The sequence below is a fragment of the Rhynchophorus ferrugineus genome, unplaced genomic scaffold (assembly GCF_030347505.1).
Source record: "Rhynchophorus ferrugineus isolate W39M unplaced genomic scaffold, kcgeb_rfMv2 rfM1, whole genome shotgun sequence".
NCBI lineage: Eukaryota > Metazoa > Arthropoda > Insecta > Coleoptera > Curculionidae > Rhynchophorus > Rhynchophorus ferrugineus.
The window spans coordinates 51661681-51669601 of NW_027472580.1; the positions used below are offsets into that span (position 1 = coordinate 51661681).

Consider the following 7921-nt stretch of genomic DNA (forward strand, 5'->3'; position numbering starts at 1 on the left):
TAAACAATTTTTAAATAACCTATCCTAACAATTAAAGTCGATGATTTCGGATGTAAATAAATTAAGAGTTGTCACTCAGATGTTTCGTTATTATTGGATATTTATTTATTATTACTTTTATTTATTAGATATTGGTAATATTTCTTTTATTTCAAACTCTTTTGAAGTGTTACAGTAACACTGATCCATAATATTCCAATTCCCAGTTTCGGTTTCAACCGAATTATGGAATGGAAATTTTTATGTCAACAACAAAGAACTAAAAAAGTTAGGATATAATGAGTTCTTTTATATATATTTTGAAGTTTCCTTTTACCAACGGGGGTTTATCTGGACTGAACCTATGGTTTAACGTGGGCTCCGAACCACGGTCCTCAGCATTAAGCCTACCGACTAGCGAGTGACCAACTTAGAAATTATCTCATCATCACAATTTTGTACTCTTGCCTAAAGACAATCACAAATATTAAACAATTACAAACATAAATTTACGACCATGTCCCAACAGTATTCAAACCCGCCACTATCGCAACAGTAGGAGGACCGTCCTGTCGCCTTTAATACTGCGCCAACCAAACTAGCGATATAATGAGTTGAATCTCAAATGTTGAATAAAAGAGTATGTATGGGCCAGCAGGATCGCGGAGGCTATTTGCCCAATATCTGATTCCATACAGCATCCTATCGTATTTATTGTATGATGAGAAAATTGTATTCAAGAAAATCTGAGTTTCTATTTAACTGAACTTGCGACTAACGATTAAATACTAACGAGAAAATGGTAAATCTGTTGAAATGTGAGTTATTCACCAATCAGTAACAAGTAGTTTCTTGGTTTGTCGAACAAGTTAAGTAATACATCCCTGTATTAAAATTTATAAAAAAAAAACAAATAATTAGAAGAATAATAACTATTATCAATAATTAATCAACATGTCTATGTAGCGTATATAATTTTTCAACGTAATTATGTGTACCCGCTATGACCTAAGATTTTAATTCAATTGATGTAATTTTGTCAAATCAAAAATAATACGTGTTATTAAAAAGGTACAGATCAACATATACGACACTTTTTGTTATAATTTAAACTTACACTTTCTTTTAAATAGATACTATCCTTTTAAAAATATGTAGTTTCTAAGCTTTCCAACCGAGTGTTGATATTGTTCGTACTTTGTACGTCTCTATTTTTTCCTCTCTATTCAGATAATTTTATATTGCTTTTGACCTTTCATTGCTTTTTCTAAAGATCAAATAGTTAAACTGAAAGAATTAACTTATTAATCCTCTTCTTCACTTAAGGCTAATTAAAACTATTTCGTATATTATATGATGTAACGAAACAATTTAAAGTTAGATTACACACAACTAGAATACTTATTGCTGACCTAATGTATTTAATTTTGTTTAGACCGTAAATCACTCAACCTGCGATACTTTTTTATTTGGTCAATCAAAACTCATTCTTAACCAATGGGTTATTTTCTATTATCAATGAAACAACAATTATTTGTAGTTCAAACGAAGATACCTCCTTTAGTCAACACAACTGCCCTTTGGCCGTTTCACAAAAGCGAATCTACCGACTATTTTTTTCTCCTTCTTCCACGCACACACACAATTTCTCTTCTGAATATCATTTTATACGTCAGACATCAGGTTTTACGCCCTATAGAATAACAGCACAAAGGTTTGCTAATATTTTTTTCCCGTATACGCAAATAAAACAGGTATCTGAATAGGAAAAAGGGGAGTTATGAACGGCGCTGTTGTCAAATCATGCACTATGTCCGCCAACTTCCGTGGATAGATGTTACGTAAGCTTTAGTAAACTGTGGGATTATATGTGGAGAATTTGATCGATGATTATTAAGGCGTGATGGTGCTAGGGGGATTAGTGACGTAACGTTGATAGTCAAATGCATGGCTTAGTTTGCGATAAACTAAAAATATATTTCGGATTATATGTTTATAATTTTATTACACTTTAGTATGGTGCTTGATTAAAGTTTTATTTTAGGTCAATACGACTGATATATGATATGGAATTAAAAATAAAATAAATAAACAAATAGTTCGATTAACGTCATTTCCATTAAACTATTGTTCTTCATTCTTTTGGTTGTTTCTCATTGAAATTTTGTGATAATATACATATTTATACATAAACCAAGGTTTACAGTATATTATATTAGTTTATTTCTGTTATTTCTTATGAAATATGTTATATTTGAGTATTGTGTTCCAAGTATCGCAAACTTAGTACAAAATATATTTATTTTAGAGATAATTTGTGAAAAAGGTTACATAAAAATTATAGAAAGAAATTCATTCGAATGATGTAACCGGTGTGCAAATAAGGAAATAGATACAGTACAATGTTGTGGGTATGTGCATAAAATAGGATGACTTCCTATATTTTTATGGGGTTATTACACAAATCAGACAAAAAGAGGATAGGAAATCAACTTGTTGAATTAAAAAATAACAATCTTTTAGACCAAAAAACGGTGGTTCGAAGCATGAACAAGGTCCTCAGTAGTGGAAACAAATATTGAGAAATATATGTGAATACTTGAATACCTGTTATGGATTGCTAAAGACCTATAGCATCCCACATTTCGTATCCCATATTTCAGTCAATAATTTGGTTGGAGCATCTAATTTTCTATTCATAACTTATTGGGTAGCTTCAAATAGGTGGAATCATTGCCAGAAAATATCCGATCTTATCTAATTAGGTTACCGCCATAAATCTAAACTATTATTCCGTATCATTTTTTTAATCTATATTGTATATTGTTTCTATCTGTGAAAACATATACATGTGTAGAAACACGCAATGTTCGAATGGCCGACGTCTCAGCAATGGGGCAAGCGAATCTATAACTCTGTTCATCTGCAGCAAGTGTTACCGCGTTAATAATTTTGTTTGGGGTATTACTTACTGTTGGTTTTTCAAAATAAAGCAAAGCTGGATGTATAGGAGATTTCCCGTTAGTTTTTATGCCGAACCTTGTGGAAGCTACATGAATTGGTGTAAGTTTTTGGTAAATTTGACTCATTCTAATTCTTTAAGTTAATTCCCCAACTGTGATATACTTCTTCATAGCCTTATGGCCTGATTTTCTTATCATTATCTTATTGTAGTCTGCTTCAGGTATTGTTTATCACTATTTCTGGAATACCTCACTATAAAGTCATTAATGCGACTATTCTCAGTTCTTCCTCCTTAAATAGTCAATGTGCCAATTAAGGATTTCATATATCATCGGAGGGAGTGTTCTTCGCTAACCATTACTACGACCTAACTTACAACGTAGGTAAAATGACAGTGAGAGATCTTATTAATTTCTAGATTGTTAAAATAGAATTACTATTGAGCCAAACAATGAAGCATCACAATAAAGGATTGGAAGATGTTTTAACGCAATTTATTGACAATATTTTATCAATACAGTGAATCAATAGAACAAAGATTGATGGAAGAAAGTTGGATTACTAGATTGTTCATCAGTTCTTAAAAATGAAAATAAATTTTCCAGAATCAGAAATATAAAAATGGATTTATATTTCTCAAAATTATTTTAATTATTAGACTTTATTTTCAAATATAATTTCCTCGATTTTAATACATTTTCCCTTCAACGAATTCAAAATATATGAATTCTATCAATTTTATAAATTATTTTTTCACTAACGCGGTTTTTGAGGTGTGTAGAAAAAGAGTTCACTGGTTTTAATGATGAGTTTTTGAACTGTAGCATCTAGATGGGAGGTCTTTTGACTACTTTCGTCTACAGGGTTACCAAAGTAATCCAAGACCAAAATTCCAAAAGCTTCAAGTTTCAAGAAATCTTATTTCACTTGCTTCACTCTCGTCATTCCTTTAACTTATTTTTCTAATTGAGAATTATGTTGAAATACCTAAGCCTCATCCATAATGAAAAAAAAAATAATGGAGAGAATTCAGCATCCATTGAGCATTGAGCATAGTTTACTGAGAAAGTAAATATTTAAAATTAAATTTGATTTAAATATCAACCTTTGGTTAAATTATTGAGAATGAAAGTTCAAATATTTTTAGTTCAATAGCTAACGAATAAAAAACGCTTCGCTATCTTCACAATTTCTTACAACAATTAGTGAAACCTATGAAGGTTTTTCTCGACTTTAGAAGTTCATGGATGAAACAAAACCATAATGATTGTCATATATAATTATTAGTTTCTGCCTGCAGTGATTGTCTCAGTGCAGTCTCTGTGATTGCATGATAATTGACAACTGACGTATCGGCTGTTATTATAAATCTAAACGGGATCCAGACTTCATCGGAGCTTTTGCTTCTCTAAGATGGTGCATGTGAAAGAGGGGAAATACTTGCAGGACTAAAAGGACTGAAATCTCACTTTTCCGAACAATTATCTTACCAATCCCTCTGTATGGTTCCAAGATATTGACACTGTTATAGACTGACATCTGTTACCAACAGTTAAAGCAAGTACTGAAGTGAGAAATGAAGTAATTCGTTTAAGATGATCAGTGTCGTCTGCTATTATAAATCTCAACGGGATTCAGTTATAACAAGTGCAGGAGTTCACGTATTCGGCCAAGCTGCAGAAGGTTTTGCTTGTCTAAGATGGTGCACGTGGAAGAGAGGAAATAATTGCAGGACTATAAGGACTTAAATCAGACTTTTTCGAACAATTGACACTGTTGACTGACACCTGTAAGCTTGAAATATTTCAAATCTAACGGCAAAGGCAAATACTGAAGTGGGAAATAAAGTTATTTGTCAGCGAGCAACTTCGAAAGAAACATGTATCAAGATCATAAATAGCGATCTAAAAACTCGTAGACTAACATTGTACGAGGCCAGAATAGTCGATGATGTGACTATGATACATACATAGAAATTAACTCTGAAATTCTATGGTACTCAACATTTTTGTGTTAAAAATCTTAATGCTTTCACTTGTTTCAAAAATGCGGTTGGGACAATTTATAAAAATTTGTCCAGTATATGTTCTATATGTTGGAATATTGACATGGTTGTAGAGATAGTTCCATGTTTTCAATAATAATTATTAAATAAAAAAAAATAAAGCAAATCGAAATAAAAATTCAATAAAGGCAAACTGAAATATATGATTGAATGAATTTTTATGTGTAGAGTGTTTTTGTGTGGATTATGCTAATTTGTTTTGATTCTATTTTAGACATTATCTTGCATATCTGATAATTCTCACTATTCATACTGTTTTACTAAGATTTACATTTGTTTATTTATGGATATATTTCGCTAGACTTTTAAGACAAAACAACGTTCACGTGTTTTATTTTTTGTGGCATTATCTTAATACTTATATTACGGTATTACGATACATATATTTTCTGCGAATAATAATTACAAAGTATGGCAACATCGCGCTTACCACGTCTAATAGACAAAAGGGCACTGGTTTGCTTTCCATTGCGAATTTATCAAAGGGGTCTAAACACAGACTGTATAGAACGATGTATAGAAAGTCCCTCGCTGGTGGTTGGGTGCATGAGACCGGTCTTTTTTCTCCTTCCCGTTTGATTTTCGCGCGACCAAAAAAAATTGCATAGATCCGCTTAGACGAGCCGGTTATAGTTTGACGACCCCAGAAGGGTCAAGGATGCTGGACCCTTCATAGAAATTCAAATGTGCACTTTAGTGAGAATCTAAGGGCTCTGTAAAACCTTTGATGTTCTCATAACGACGATCTTACGACGACGAGAAACTAGGACTCCGTTTTTTATATTATAATATCAAGGAGGCTACTATATCCAATATGATGATATGATAAAATAAAATCATATCGCAATGGTAATAAGAATAGCTACCTAAATTGCTTAATTTAAGTTTAAATAAAACAATATCGAAATAAGGGTCACATTGCAATAAACAACAATTAAAAGTTAAAATAATAAACAATAAAAAGATATAATATTTTATTATATAATATTGAAAATCATGGTATAGTAAACTGTTCGATAAGGTTGTGGAGCATTATCTATTTGTGAACTATCTATTATTTAAATATTATATTATTTAATAAAATTATTATCTATTATTTAAATATCTTAATTTAAATTAAGTTCGATTAAACTTTAGCACCTTGTTTTACAACAGGCTCTTTAGCTTTAATACAAAAAAGTTGAAAAATTAATCAAGAAAGTGTTACTCAAATACAATGAACTCAAGGTACTAACTGGTTAGAAAAATTCGCGAAAAAACAAGATTTGCAGTTTAAAAACTATCGTTAAAACCTGCGAATTAAAGTAAGATTTGTTTTAACAAGTAAGTTTATTTAGCGCTCCCTGATTTTCAATAGGTTTCAATTTGTTATTTGGTAAAATAAATGAAATGTTTAACTATATTTTATGCAATTTGAATTTTGAGGAAGAGACCTGAAAAATTATATGTTGTAGATCCAACATACAACTACAATGGAGTTTGCGAAGGTTATACATCTTATTATATCTTTGTTCTTGATGAACTCTATCCGGTACATTGAAGAAGATATTGAGAAATAGTGGAAGAGTGAGCAAGTATATATACAGTTATATCTATAGTTAGATTAGAAATTAACAGTTTATTGACTCTGATACTGAAAGTGCCAGTGAATTAATAATATTTTCGGGATGTGGGTTTATGTCCTAATGATAAATGCAACAGAGGAATAAATGAGTGACTAAACAGTGATTAAAATAGAAGATATAGAGAAAATCAGTAAAAGTTTAGAAGAAAAATATAGTAACCCAAGTAGTAACAAAAGAAAATAAGGAGAAATATGGTAACATCAAAATTACTTAACAAGGAGACGTAAGATGGAAATATACCAATGAAGGAAACAAGAACTAAATGTAAAAAGGTAAATATGTTCTATAATGAAAGTAAAACACATTACTTCGATATGCAATTATTAATTAAGTAGATTAGGCCTCCAGGGAATACCACTACATAAAAACACGCCTAGAACCCTACCTTATAGGTGGCGTGGAGTTTAATGTAAATATAATAAAACAATCCCACACTAGAAACTATCGTGGCTGTATAATTAACTGTAGTTTAAGTCCTTTGATAATATAGGCATTAGATGTACTATAATGTTAAAGTAAATTATATTTGGTAAAATAACAGGTCTCATTATTTAATTTACATTAGTATTTTGTTATATGTTAAAGTCAAAATAAACGAAAAGTAAAATTTGATTTATACATTGTGATACGCTGGTGTCATATATTTTGTTGGTGTGTATTGACTGTTAGTCCTGTGTATTTCAGTCAAAATTTATATATGTTTACAGACAATTCTAAATAACCAGTATAATGAAAGTATAGGGCATAAATACTCTCAAATTGGGCATAAGCTAAGAGGCTATCTGAAGAATGGAATATTTATAATTAGTCATTTGATACCACGGTGTCGCGTGGCGCGCCTACGTGGTATACTCCGTTCAAAAATCAATTAATGCCTTCACAACAAAATATGTTCTTTACTGGTGTTCTTTATAATGGAAACTTAAACTAACCAATCTAATTCATCGATATAAGTACCATTTGGTTTCTGAACGTTGCGAATCTTTTCTCCAGTGGCCTTGTTAAGATATATGTCTATATATAAGTATTATTTTATAATTATAATTTGAATCAGCAACATTTATTTAGACGCTTGACGCTAACATTATGTCATTATCTGTGGCGTTGTTACAAAACATAGAAAAATGAACAAGGTACTTAAATGGACACACCCGTAACCATAATTTGCGCGTCTATGTCACTAGAGGGCAGGTGGTATAAATATAACAGATTTTTTTTCTCTCAATTTTGTGAGATTTTCTTGAGAGGTTACATTTGTTTTTTTCTATTTTTGTTTATAATATTAAGG

General features: G+C 30.9%; 1 long non-coding RNA gene across 1 annotated transcript; it reads left to right on the forward strand.

Moving 5' to 3' along the window:
* Positions 1-6634: 6634 nt before the first annotated feature.
* LOC143193988 (uncharacterized) lies at positions 6635-7173 on the forward strand. Its single transcript, XR_013005157.1, has 2 exons — positions 6635-6905; positions 6969-7173. It is a non-coding gene; the product is annotated as an uncharacterized LOC143193988 (long non-coding RNA).
* The last annotated feature ends 748 nt before the right edge of the window (positions 7174-7921 follow it).